This window comes from Oncorhynchus clarkii, chromosome 20, assembly GCF_045791955.1.
Source record: "Oncorhynchus clarkii lewisi isolate Uvic-CL-2024 chromosome 20, UVic_Ocla_1.0, whole genome shotgun sequence".
Classification (NCBI taxonomy): domain Eukaryota; kingdom Metazoa; phylum Chordata; class Actinopteri; order Salmoniformes; family Salmonidae; genus Oncorhynchus; species Oncorhynchus clarkii.
The window spans coordinates 85,251,786-85,261,472 of NC_092166.1; the positions used below are offsets into that span (position 1 = coordinate 85,251,786).

Below are 9,687 nucleotides of genomic sequence, written 5' to 3' on the forward strand. Positions count from 1 at the left end.
TTCAAAGCGAGGGCACATATTTCAGCCTTGTGGGAAAAAACGGACAAAGAGTTGAAATTCCACAAGGCAGTGACAAAAAGCTTACAGCACCTGGTATTCCCAGGCGGTCTCCCATCCAAGTACTAACCAGGCCCGACCCTGCTTAGCTTCCGAGATCGGACGAGATCAGGCGTACTCAGGCCGGTGTGGCCGTAAGCGAAAGGCAATCTCAAAAAGTGGATGAAATTGCATATACTGTAGCCATAATTTGTAGCACAGATTGTTGGATGAAATACAAACTAACCTTGCTTACTTATTTCAAAGCGAGGGCACATATTTCAGCCTTGTGGGAAAAAACGGACAAAGAGTTGAAATTCCACAAGGCAGTGACAAAAAGCTTACAGCACCTGGTATTCCCAGGCGGTCTCCCATCCAAGTACTAACCAGGCCCGACCCTGCTTAGCTTCCGAGATCGGACGAGATCAGGCGTACTCAGGCCGGTGTGGCCGTAAGCGAAAGGCAATCTCAAAAAGCGGAAGAAATTGCATATACTGTAGCCATAATTTGTAGCACAGATTGTTGGATGAAATACAAACTAAGCTTGCTTACTTATTTCAAAGCGAGGGCACATATTTCAGCCTTGTGGGAAAAAACGGACAAAGAGTTGAAATTCCACAAGGCAGTGACAAAAAGCTTACAGCACCTGGTATTCCCAGGCGGTCTCCCATCCAAGTACTAACCAGGCCCGACCCTGCTTAGCTTCCGAGATCGGACGAGATCAGGCGTACTCAGGCCGGTGTGGCCGTAAGCGAAAGGCAATCTCAAAAAGTGGAAGAAATTGCATATACTGTAGCCATAATTTGTAGCACAGATTGTTGGATGAAATACAAACTAACCTTGCTTACTTATTTCAAAGCGAGGGCACATATTTCAGCCTTGTGGGAAAAAACGGACAAAGAGTTGAAATTCCACAAGGCAGTGACAAAAAGCTTACAGCACCTGGTATTCCCAGGCGGTCTCCCATCCAAGTACTAACCAGGCCCGACCCTGCTTAGCTTCCGAGATCGGACGAGATCAGGCGTACTCAGGCCGGTGTGGCCGTAAGCGAAAGGCAATCTCAAAAAGTGGAAGAAATTGCATATACTGTAGCCATAATTTGTAGCACAGATTGTTGGATGAAATACAAACTAACCTTGCTTACTTATTTCAAAGCGAGGGCACATATTTCAGCCTTGTGGGAAAAAACGGACAAAGAGTTGAAATTCCACAAGGCAGTGACAAAAAGCTTACAGCACCTGGTATTCCCAGGCGGTCTCCCATCCAAGTACTAACCAGGCCCGACCCTGCTTAGCTTCCGAGATCGGACGAGATCAGGCGTACTCAGGCCGGTGTGGCCGTAAGCGAAAGGCAATCTCAAAAAGCGGAAGAAATTGCATATACTGTAGCCATAATTTGTAGCACAGATTGTTGGATGAAATACAAACTAAGCTTGCTTACTTATTTCAAAGCGAGGGCACATATTTCAGCCTTGTGGGAAAAAACGGACAAAGAGTTGAAATTCCACAAGGCAGTGACAAAAAGCTTACAGCACCTGGTATTCCCAGGCGGTCTCCCATCCAAGTACTAACCAGGCCCGACCCTGCTTAGCTTCCGAGATCGGACGAGATCAGGCGTACTCAGGCCGGTGTGGCCGTAAGCGAAAGGCAATCTCAAAAAGCGGAAGAAATTGCATATACTGTAGCCATAATTTGTAGCACAGATTGTTGGATGAAATACAAACTAAGCTTGCTTACTTATTTCAAAGCGAGGGCACATATTTCAGCCTTGTGGGAAAAAACGGACAAAGAGTTGAAATTCCACAAGGCAGTGACAAAAAGCTTACAGCACCTGGTATTCCCAGGCGGTCTCCCATCCAAGTACTAACCAGGCCCGACCCTGCTTAGCTTCCGAGATCGGACGAGATCAGGCGTACTCAGGCCGGTGTGGCCGTAAGCGAAAGGCAATCTCAAAAAGCGGAAGAAATTGCATATACTGTAGCCATAATTTGTAGCACAGATTGTTGGATGAAATACAAACTAAGCTTGCTTACTTATTTCAAAGCGAGGGCACATATTTCAGCCTTGTGGGAAAAAACGGACAAAGAGTTGAAATTCCACAAGGCAGTGACAAAAAGCTTACAGCACCTGGTATTCCCAGGCGGTCTCCCATCCAAGTACTAACCAGGCCCGACCCTGCTTAGCTTCCGAGATCGGACGAGATCAGGCGTACTCAGGCCGGTGTGGCCGTAAGCGAAAGGCAATCTCAAAAAGCGGAAGAAATTGCATATACTGTAGCCATAATTTGTAGCACAGATTGTTGGATGAAATACAAACTAAGCTTGCTTACTTATTTCAAAGCGAGGGCACATATTTCAGCCTTGTGGGAAAAAACGGACAAAGAGTTGAAATTCCACAAGGCAGTGACAAAAAGCTTACAGCACCTGGTATTCCCAGGCGGTCTCCCATCCAAGTACTAACCAGGCCCGACCCTGCTTAGCTTCCGAGATCGGACGAGATCAGGCGTACTCAGGCCGGTGTGGCCGTAAGCGAAAGGCAATCTCAAAAAGCGGAAGAAATTGCATATACTGTAGCCATAATTTGTAGCACAGATTGTTGGATGAAATACAAACTAAGCTTGCTTACTTATTTCAAAGCGAGGGCACATATTTCAGCCTTGTGGGAAAAAACGGACAAAGAGTTGAAATTCCACAAGGCAGTGACAAAAAGCTTACAGCACCTGGTATTCCCAGGCGGTCTCCCATCCAAGTACTAACCAGGCCCGACCCTGCTTAGCTTCCGAGATCGGACGAGATCAGGCGTACTCAGGCCGGTGTGGCCGTAAGCGAAAGGCAATCTCAAAAAGTGGAAGAAATTGCATATACTGTAGCCATAATTTGTAGCACAGATTGTTGGATGAAATACAAACTAACCTTGCTTACTTATTTCAAAGCGAGGGCACATATTTCAGCCTTGTGGGAAAAAACGGACAAAGAGTTGAAATTCCACAAGGCAGTGACAAAAAGCTTACAGCACCTGGTATTCCCAGGCGGTCTCCCATCCAAGTACTAACCAGGCCCGACCCTGCTTAGCTTCCGAGATCGGACGAGATCAGGCGTACTCAGGCCGGTGTGGCCGTAAGCGAAAGGCAATCTCAAAAAGCGGAAGAAATTGCATATACTGTAGCCATAATTTGTAGCACAGATTGTTGGATGAAATACAAACTAAGCTTGCTTACTTATTTCAAAGCGAGGGCACATATTTCAGCCTTGTGGGAAAAAACGGACAAAGAGTTGAAATTCCACAAGGCAGTGACAAAAAGCTTACAGCACCTGGTATTCCCAGGCGGTCTCCCATCCAAGTACTAACCAGGCCCGACCCTGCTTAGCTTCCGAGATCGGACGAGATCAGGCGTACTCAGGCCGGTGTGGCCGTAAGCGAAAGGCAATCTCAAAAAGCGGAAGAAATTGCATATACTGTAGCCATAATTTGTAGCACAGATTGTTGGATGAAATACAAACTAAGCTTGCTTACTTATTTCAAAGCGAGGGCACATATTTCAGCCTTGTGGGAAAAAACGGACAAAGAGTTGAAATTCCACAAGGCAGTGACAAAAAGCTTACAGCACCTGGTATTCCCAGGCGGTCTCCCATCCAAGTACTAACCAGGCCCGACCCTGCTTAGCTTCCGAGATCGGACGAGATCAGGCGTACTCAGGCCGGTGTGGCCGTAAGCGAAAGGCAATCTCAAAAAGCGGAAGAAATTGCATATACTGTAGCCATAATTTGTAGCACAGATTGTTGGATGAAATACAAACTAAGCTTGCTTACTTATTTCAAAGCGAGGGCACATATTTCAGCCTTGTGGGAAAAAACGGACAAAGAGTTGAAATTCCACAAGGCAGTGACAAAAAGCTTACAGCACCTGGTATTCCCAGGCGGTCTCCCATCCAAGTACTAACCAGGCCCGACCCTGCTTAGCTTCCGAGATCGGACGAGATCAGGCGTACTCAGGCCGGTGTGGCCGTAAGCGAAAGGCAATCTCAAAAAGCGGAAGAAATTGCATATACTGTAGCCATAATTTGTAGCACAGATTGTTGGATGAAATACAAACTAAGCTTGCTTACTTATTTCAAAGCGAGGGCACATATTTCAGCCTTGTGGGAAAAAACGGACAAAGAGTTGAAATTCCACAAGGCAGTGACAAAAAGCTTACAGCACCTGGTATTCCCAGGCGGTCTCCCATCCAAGTACTAACCAGGCCCGACCCTGCTTAGCTTCCGAGATCGGACGAGATCAGGCGTACTCAGGCCGGTGTGGCCGTAAGCGAAAGGCAATCTCAAAAAGCGGAAGAAATTGCATATACTGTAGCCATAATTTGTAGCACAGATTGTTGGATGAAATACAAACTAAGCTTGCTTACTTATTTCAAAGCGAGGGCACATATTTCAGCCTTGTGGGAAAAAACGGACAAAGAGTTGAAATTCCACAAGGCAGTGACAAAAAGCTTACAGCACCTGGTATTCCCAGGCGGTCTCCCATCCAAGTACTAACCAGGCCCGACCCTGCTTAGCTTCCGAGATCGGACGAGATCAGGCGTACTCAGGCCGGTGTGGCCGTAAGCGAAAGGCAATCTCAAAAAGCGGAAGAAATTGCATATACTGTAGCCATAATTTGTAGCACAGATTGTTGGATGAAATACAAACTAAGCTTGCTTACTTATTTCAAAGCGAGGGCACATATTTCAGCCTTGTGGGAAAAAACGGACAAAGAGTTGAAATTCCACAAGGCAGTGACAAAAAGCTTACAGCACCTGGTATTCCCAGGCGGTCTCCCATCCAAGTACTAACCAGGCCCGACCCTGCTTAGCTTCCGAGATCGGACGAGATCAGGCGTACTCAGGCCGGTGTGGCCGTAAGCGAAAGGCAATCTCAAAAAGTGGATGAAATTGCATATACTGTAGCCATAATTTGTAGCACAGATTGTTGGATGAAATACAAACTAACCTTGCTTACTTATTTCAAAGCGAGGGCACATATTTCAGCCTTGTGGGAAAAAACGGACAAAGAGTTGAAATTCCACAAGGCAGTGACAAAAAGCTTACAGCACCTGGTATTCCCAGGCGGTCTCCCATCCAAGTACTAACCAGGCCCGACCCTGCTTAGCTTCCGAGATCGGACGAGATCAGGCGTACTCAGGCCGGTGTGGCCGTAAGCGAAAGGCAATCTCAAAAAGCGGAAGAAATTGCATATACTGTAGCCATAATTTGTAGCACAGATTGTTGGATGAAATACAAACTAAGCTTGCTTACTTATTTCAAAGCGAGGGCACATATTTCAGCCTTGTGGGAAAAAACGGACAAAGAGTTGAAATTCCACAAGGCAGTGACAAAAAGCTTACAGCACCTGGTATTCCCAGGCGGTCTCCCATCCAAGTACTAACCAGGCCCGACCCTGCTTAGCTTCCGAGATCGGACGAGATCAGGCGTACTCAGGCCGGTGTGGCCGTAAGCGAAAGGCAATCTCAAAAAGCGGAAGAAATTGCATATACTGTAGCCATAATTTGTAGCACAGATTGTTGGATGAAATACAAACTAAGCTTGCTTACTTATTTCAAAGCGAGGGCACATATTTCAGCCTTGTGGGAAAAAACGGACAAAGAGTTGAAATTCCACAAGGCAGTGACAAAAAGCTTACAGCACCTGGTATTCCCAGGCGGTCTCCCATCCAAGTACTAACCAGGCCCGACCCTGCTTAGCTTCCGAGATCGGACGAGATCAGGCGTACTCAGGCCGGTGTGGCCGTAAGCGAAAGGCAATCTCAAAAAGCGGAAGAAATTGCATATACTGTAGCCATAATTTGTAGCACAGATTGTTGGATGAAATACAAACTAAGCTTGCTTACTTATTTCAAAGCGAGGGCACATATTTCAGCCTTGTGGGAAAAAACGGACAAAGAGTTGAAATTCCACAAGGCAGTGACAAAAAGCTTACAGCACCTGGTATTCCCAGGCGGTCTCCCATCCAAGTACTAACCAGGCCCGACCCTGCTTAGCTTCCGAGATCGGACGAGATCAGGCGTACTCAGGCCGGTGTGGCCGTAAGCGAAAGGCAATCTCAAAAAGTGGATGAAATTGCATATACTGTAGCCATAATTTGTAGCACAGATTGTTGGATGAAATACAAACTAACCTTGCTTACTTATTTCAAAGCGAGGGCACATATTTCAGCCTTGTGGGAAAAAACGGACAAAGAGTTGAAATTCCACAAGGCAGTGACAAAAAGCTTACAGCACCTGGCATTCCCAGGCGGTCTCCCAGCCAAGTACTAACCAGGCCCGACCCTGCTTAGCTTCCGAGATCGGACGAGATCAGGCGTACTCAGGCCGGTGTGGCCGTAAGCGAAAGGCAATCTCAAAAAGCGGAAGAAATTGCATATACTGTAGCCATAATTTGTAGCACAGATTGTTGGATGAAATACAAACTAAGCTTGCTTACTTATTTCAAAGCGAGGGCACATATTTCAGCCTTGTGGGAAAAAACGGACAAAGAGTTGAAATTCCACAAGGCAGTGACAAAAAGCTTACAGCACCTGGTATTCCCAGGCGGTCTCCTATCCAAGTACTAACCAGGACCGACCCTGCTTAGCTTCTGAGATCGGACGAGATCAGGCGTACTCAGGCCGGTGTGGCCGTAAGCGAAAGGCAATCTCAAAAAGCGGAAGAAATTGCATATACTGTAGCCATAATTTGTAGCACAGATTGTTGGATGAAATACAAACTAAGCTTGCTTACTTATTTCAAAGCGAGGGCACATATTTCAGCCTTGTGGGAAAAAACGGACAAAGAGTTGAAATTCCACAAGGCAGTGACAAAAAGCTTACAGCACCTGATATTCCCAGGCGGTCTCCCATCCAAGTACTAACCAGGCCCGACCCTGCTTAGCTTCCGAGATCGGACGAGATCAGGCGTACTCAGGCCGGTGTGGCCGTAAGCGAAAGGCAATCTCAAAAAGCGGAAGAAATTGCATATACTGTAGCCATAATTTGTAGCACAGATTGTTGGATGAAATACAAACTAAGCTTGCTTACTTATTTCAAAGCGAGGGCACATATTTCAGCCTTGTGGGAAAAAACGGACAAAGAGTTGAAATTCCACAAGGCAGTGACAAAAAGCTTACAGCACCTGGTATTCCCAGGCGGTCTCCCATCCAAGTACTAACCAGGCCCGACACTGCTTAGCTTCCGAGATCGGACGAGATCAGGCGTACTCAGGCCGGTGTGGCCGTAAGCGAAAGGCAGTCTCAAAAAGCGGAAGAAATTGCATATACTGTAGCCATAATTTGTAGCACAGATTGTTGGATGAAATACAAACTAAGCTTGCTTACTTATTTCAAAGCGAGGGCACATATTTCAGCCTTGTGGGAAAAAACGGACAAAGAGTTGAAATTCCACAAGGCAGTGACAAAAAGCTTACAGCACCTGATATTCCCAGGCGGTCTCCCATCCAAGTACTAACCAGGCCCGACCCTGCTTAGCTTCCGAGATCGGACGAGATCAGGCGTACTCAGGCCGGTGTGGCCGTAAGCGAAAGGCAATCTCAAAAAGCGGAAGAAATTGCATATACTGTAGCCATAATTTGTAGCACAGATTGTTGGATGAAATACAAACTAAGCTTGCTTACTTATTTCAAAGCGAGGGCACATATTTCAGCCTTGTGGGAAAAAACGGACAAAGAGTTGAAATTCCACAAGGCAGTGACAAAAAGCTTACAGCACCTGGTATTCCCAGGCGGTCTCCCATCCAAGTACTAACCAGGCCCGACCCTGCTTAGCTTCCGAGATCGGACGAGATCAGGCGTACTCAGGCCGGTGTGGCCGTAAGCGAAAGGCAATCTCAAAAAGCGGAAGAAATTGCATATACTGTAGCCATAATTTGTAGCACAGATTGTTGGATGAAATACAAACTAAGCTTGCTTACTTATTTCAAAGCGAGGGCACATATTTCAGCCTTGTGGGAAAAAACGGACAAAGAGTTGAAATTCCACAAGGCAGTGACAAAAAGCTTACAGCACCTGGTATTCCCAGGCGGTCTCCCATCCAAGTACTAACCAGGCCCGACCCTGCTTAGCTTCCGAGATCGGACGAGATCAGGCGTACTCAGGCCGGTGTGGCCGTAAGCGAAAGGCAATCTCAAAAAGCGGAAGAAATTGCATATACTGTAGCCATAATTTGTAGCACAGATTGTTGGATGAAATACAAACTAAGCTTGCTTACTTATTTCAAAGCGAGGGCACATATTTCAGCCTTGTGGGAAAAAACGGACAAAGAGTTGAAATTCCACAAGGCAGTGACAAAAAGCTTACAGCACCTGGTATTCCCAGGCGGTCTCCCATCCAAGTACTAACCAGGCCCGACCCTGCTTAGCTTCCGAGATCGGACGAGATCAGGCGTACTCAGGCCGGTGTGGCCGTAAGCGAAAGGCAATCTCAAAAAGCGGAAGAAATTGCATATACTGTAGCCATAATTTGTAGCACAGATTGTTGGATGAAATACAAACTAAGCTTGCTTACTTATTTCAAAGCGAGGGCACATATTTCAGCCTTGTGGGAAAAAACGGACAAAGAGTTGAAATTCCACAAGGCAGTGACAAAAAGCTTACAGCACCTGGTATTCCCAGGCGGTCTCCCATCCAAGTACTAACCAGGCCCGACCCTGCTTAGCTTCCGAGATCGGACGAGATCAGGCGTACTCAGGCCGGTGTGGCCGTAAGCGAAAGGCAATCTCAAAAAGCGGAAGAAATTGCATATACTGTAGCCATAATTTGTAGCACAGATTGTTGGATGAAATACAAACTAAGCTTGCTTACTTATTTCAAAGCGAGGGCACATATTTCAGCCTTGTGGGAAAAAACGGACAAAGAGTTGAAATTTCACAAGGCAGTGACAAAAAGCTTACAGCACCTGGTATTCCCAGGCGGTCTCCCATCCAAGTACTAACCAGGCCCGACCATGCTTAGCTTCCGAGATCGGACGAGATCAGGCGTACTCAGGCCGGTGTGGCCGTAAGCGAAAGGCAATCTCAAAAAGCGGAAGAAATTGCATATACTGTAGCCATAATTTGTAGCACAGATTGTTGGATGAAATACAAACTAAGCTTGCTTACTTATTTCAAAGCGAGGGCACATTTTTCAGCCTTGTGGGAAAAAACGGACAAAGAGTTGAAATTCCACAAGGCAGTGACAAAAAGCTTACAGCACCTGATATTCCCAGGCGTTCTCCCATCCAAGTACTAACCAGGCCCGACCCTGCTTAGCTTCCGAGATCGGACGAGATCAGGCGTACTCAGGCCGGTGTGGCCGTAAGTGAAAGGCAATCTCAAAAAGCGGAAGAAATTGCATATACTGTAGCCATAATTTGTAGCACAGATTGTTGGATGAAATACAAACTAAGCTTGCTTACTTATTTCAAAGCGAGGGCACATATTTCAGCCTTGTGGGAAAAAACGGACAAAGAGTTGAAATTCCACAAGGCAGTGACAAAAAGCTTACAGCACCTGGTATTCCCAGGCGGTCTCCCATCCAAGTACTAACCAGGCCCTACCCTGCTTAGCTTCCGAGATCGGACGAGATCAGGCCGGTGTGGCCGTAAGCGAAAGGCAATCTCAAAAAGCGGAAGAAA

The 9,687-nt window shown here is 46.6% G+C and overlaps 31 non-coding genes and 2 pseudogenes across 31 annotated transcripts; all 33 read right to left on the minus strand.

The window, feature by feature from the left end:
- Nucleotides 1-78: 78 nt before the first annotated feature.
- LOC139377598 (5S ribosomal RNA) lies at nt 79-197 on the minus strand. The gene has a single exon (XR_011628098.1). It is a non-coding gene; the product is annotated as a 5S ribosomal RNA (ribosomal RNA).
- Nucleotides 198-374: 177 nt separating this feature from the next.
- LOC139377599 (5S ribosomal RNA) lies at nt 375-493 on the minus strand. The gene has a single exon (XR_011628099.1). It is a non-coding gene; the product is annotated as a 5S ribosomal RNA (ribosomal RNA).
- A 177-nt stretch (nt 494-670) lies between these two features.
- LOC139377601 (5S ribosomal RNA) lies at nt 671-789 on the minus strand. The gene has a single exon (XR_011628101.1). It is a non-coding gene; the product is annotated as a 5S ribosomal RNA (ribosomal RNA).
- Nucleotides 790-966: 177 nt separating this feature from the next.
- LOC139377603 (5S ribosomal RNA) lies at nt 967-1,085 on the minus strand. Its single transcript, XR_011628102.1, has one exon. It is a non-coding gene; the product is annotated as a 5S ribosomal RNA (ribosomal RNA).
- Nucleotides 1,086-1,262: 177 nt separating this feature from the next.
- Nucleotides 1,263-1,381, minus strand: LOC139377604 (5S ribosomal RNA). Its single transcript, XR_011628103.1, has one exon. It is a non-coding gene; the product is annotated as a 5S ribosomal RNA (ribosomal RNA).
- Nucleotides 1,382-1,558: 177 nt separating this feature from the next.
- LOC139377605 (5S ribosomal RNA) lies at nt 1,559-1,677 on the minus strand. Its single transcript, XR_011628104.1, has one exon. It is a non-coding gene; the product is annotated as a 5S ribosomal RNA (ribosomal RNA).
- Nucleotides 1,678-1,854: 177 nt separating this feature from the next.
- Nucleotides 1,855-1,973, minus strand: LOC139377606 (5S ribosomal RNA). Its single transcript, XR_011628105.1, has one exon. It is a non-coding gene; the product is annotated as a 5S ribosomal RNA (ribosomal RNA).
- Nucleotides 1,974-2,150: 177 nt separating this feature from the next.
- On the minus strand, nt 2,151-2,269 carry LOC139377607 (5S ribosomal RNA). The gene has a single exon (XR_011628106.1). It is a non-coding gene; the product is annotated as a 5S ribosomal RNA (ribosomal RNA).
- A 177-nt stretch (nt 2,270-2,446) lies between these two features.
- Nucleotides 2,447-2,565, minus strand: LOC139377608 (5S ribosomal RNA). The gene has a single exon (XR_011628107.1). It is a non-coding gene; the product is annotated as a 5S ribosomal RNA (ribosomal RNA).
- A 177-nt stretch (nt 2,566-2,742) lies between these two features.
- LOC139377609 (5S ribosomal RNA) lies at nt 2,743-2,861 on the minus strand. Its single transcript, XR_011628108.1, has one exon. It is a non-coding gene; the product is annotated as a 5S ribosomal RNA (ribosomal RNA).
- Nucleotides 2,862-3,038: 177 nt separating this feature from the next.
- LOC139377610 (5S ribosomal RNA) lies at nt 3,039-3,157 on the minus strand. Its single transcript, XR_011628109.1, has one exon. It is a non-coding gene; the product is annotated as a 5S ribosomal RNA (ribosomal RNA).
- A 177-nt stretch (nt 3,158-3,334) lies between these two features.
- LOC139377611 (5S ribosomal RNA) lies at nt 3,335-3,453 on the minus strand. Its single transcript, XR_011628110.1, has one exon. It is a non-coding gene; the product is annotated as a 5S ribosomal RNA (ribosomal RNA).
- Nucleotides 3,454-3,630: 177 nt separating this feature from the next.
- Nucleotides 3,631-3,749, minus strand: LOC139377613 (5S ribosomal RNA). Its single transcript, XR_011628112.1, has one exon. It is a non-coding gene; the product is annotated as a 5S ribosomal RNA (ribosomal RNA).
- Nucleotides 3,750-3,926: 177 nt separating this feature from the next.
- LOC139377614 (5S ribosomal RNA) lies at nt 3,927-4,045 on the minus strand. Its single transcript, XR_011628113.1, has one exon. It is a non-coding gene; the product is annotated as a 5S ribosomal RNA (ribosomal RNA).
- Nucleotides 4,046-4,222: 177 nt separating this feature from the next.
- LOC139377615 (5S ribosomal RNA) lies at nt 4,223-4,341 on the minus strand. The gene has a single exon (XR_011628114.1). It is a non-coding gene; the product is annotated as a 5S ribosomal RNA (ribosomal RNA).
- Nucleotides 4,342-4,518: 177 nt separating this feature from the next.
- LOC139377616 (5S ribosomal RNA) lies at nt 4,519-4,637 on the minus strand. Its single transcript, XR_011628115.1, has one exon. It is a non-coding gene; the product is annotated as a 5S ribosomal RNA (ribosomal RNA).
- A 177-nt stretch (nt 4,638-4,814) lies between these two features.
- Nucleotides 4,815-4,933, minus strand: LOC139377617 (5S ribosomal RNA). The gene has a single exon (XR_011628116.1). It is a non-coding gene; the product is annotated as a 5S ribosomal RNA (ribosomal RNA).
- Nucleotides 4,934-5,110: 177 nt separating this feature from the next.
- Nucleotides 5,111-5,229, minus strand: LOC139377620 (5S ribosomal RNA). The gene has a single exon (XR_011628118.1). It is a non-coding gene; the product is annotated as a 5S ribosomal RNA (ribosomal RNA).
- A 177-nt stretch (nt 5,230-5,406) lies between these two features.
- Nucleotides 5,407-5,525, minus strand: LOC139377621 (5S ribosomal RNA). The gene has a single exon (XR_011628119.1). It is a non-coding gene; the product is annotated as a 5S ribosomal RNA (ribosomal RNA).
- A 177-nt stretch (nt 5,526-5,702) lies between these two features.
- Nucleotides 5,703-5,821, minus strand: LOC139377622 (5S ribosomal RNA). The gene has a single exon (XR_011628120.1). It is a non-coding gene; the product is annotated as a 5S ribosomal RNA (ribosomal RNA).
- A 177-nt stretch (nt 5,822-5,998) lies between these two features.
- LOC139377623 (5S ribosomal RNA) lies at nt 5,999-6,117 on the minus strand. Its single transcript, XR_011628121.1, has one exon. It is a non-coding gene; the product is annotated as a 5S ribosomal RNA (ribosomal RNA).
- A 177-nt stretch (nt 6,118-6,294) lies between these two features.
- LOC139377668 (5S ribosomal RNA) lies at nt 6,295-6,413 on the minus strand. Its single transcript, XR_011628163.1, has one exon. It is a non-coding gene; the product is annotated as a 5S ribosomal RNA (ribosomal RNA).
- Nucleotides 6,414-6,590: 177 nt separating this feature from the next.
- LOC139377704 (5S ribosomal RNA) lies at nt 6,591-6,709 on the minus strand. The gene has a single exon (XR_011628196.1). It is a non-coding gene; the product is annotated as a 5S ribosomal RNA (ribosomal RNA).
- A 177-nt stretch (nt 6,710-6,886) lies between these two features.
- On the minus strand, nt 6,887-7,005 carry LOC139377654 (5S ribosomal RNA). Its single transcript, XR_011628150.1, has one exon. It is a non-coding gene; the product is annotated as a 5S ribosomal RNA (ribosomal RNA).
- Nucleotides 7,006-7,182: 177 nt separating this feature from the next.
- LOC139377689 (5S ribosomal RNA) lies at nt 7,183-7,301 on the minus strand. The gene has a single exon (XR_011628182.1). It is a non-coding gene; the product is annotated as a 5S ribosomal RNA (ribosomal RNA).
- A 177-nt stretch (nt 7,302-7,478) lies between these two features.
- LOC139377655 (5S ribosomal RNA) lies at nt 7,479-7,597 on the minus strand. Its single transcript, XR_011628151.1, has one exon. It is a non-coding gene; the product is annotated as a 5S ribosomal RNA (ribosomal RNA).
- Nucleotides 7,598-7,774: 177 nt separating this feature from the next.
- Nucleotides 7,775-7,893, minus strand: LOC139377624 (5S ribosomal RNA). The gene has a single exon (XR_011628122.1). It is a non-coding gene; the product is annotated as a 5S ribosomal RNA (ribosomal RNA).
- A 177-nt stretch (nt 7,894-8,070) lies between these two features.
- On the minus strand, nt 8,071-8,189 carry LOC139377626 (5S ribosomal RNA). The gene has a single exon (XR_011628124.1). It is a non-coding gene; the product is annotated as a 5S ribosomal RNA (ribosomal RNA).
- A 177-nt stretch (nt 8,190-8,366) lies between these two features.
- Nucleotides 8,367-8,485, minus strand: LOC139377627 (5S ribosomal RNA). The gene has a single exon (XR_011628125.1). It is a non-coding gene; the product is annotated as a 5S ribosomal RNA (ribosomal RNA).
- A 177-nt stretch (nt 8,486-8,662) lies between these two features.
- On the minus strand, nt 8,663-8,781 carry LOC139377628 (5S ribosomal RNA). Its single transcript, XR_011628126.1, has one exon. It is a non-coding gene; the product is annotated as a 5S ribosomal RNA (ribosomal RNA).
- Nucleotides 8,782-8,958: 177 nt separating this feature from the next.
- Nucleotides 8,959-9,077, minus strand: LOC139377687 (5S ribosomal RNA). Its single transcript, XR_011628180.1, has one exon. It is a non-coding gene; the product is annotated as a 5S ribosomal RNA (ribosomal RNA).
- A 177-nt stretch (nt 9,078-9,254) lies between these two features.
- LOC139377723 (5S ribosomal RNA) lies at nt 9,255-9,373 on the minus strand (annotated as a pseudogene).
- Nucleotides 9,374-9,550: 177 nt separating this feature from the next.
- Nucleotides 9,551-9,659, minus strand: LOC139377726 (5S ribosomal RNA; annotated as a pseudogene).
- Between the last annotated feature and the right edge of the window lie 28 nt (nt 9,660-9,687).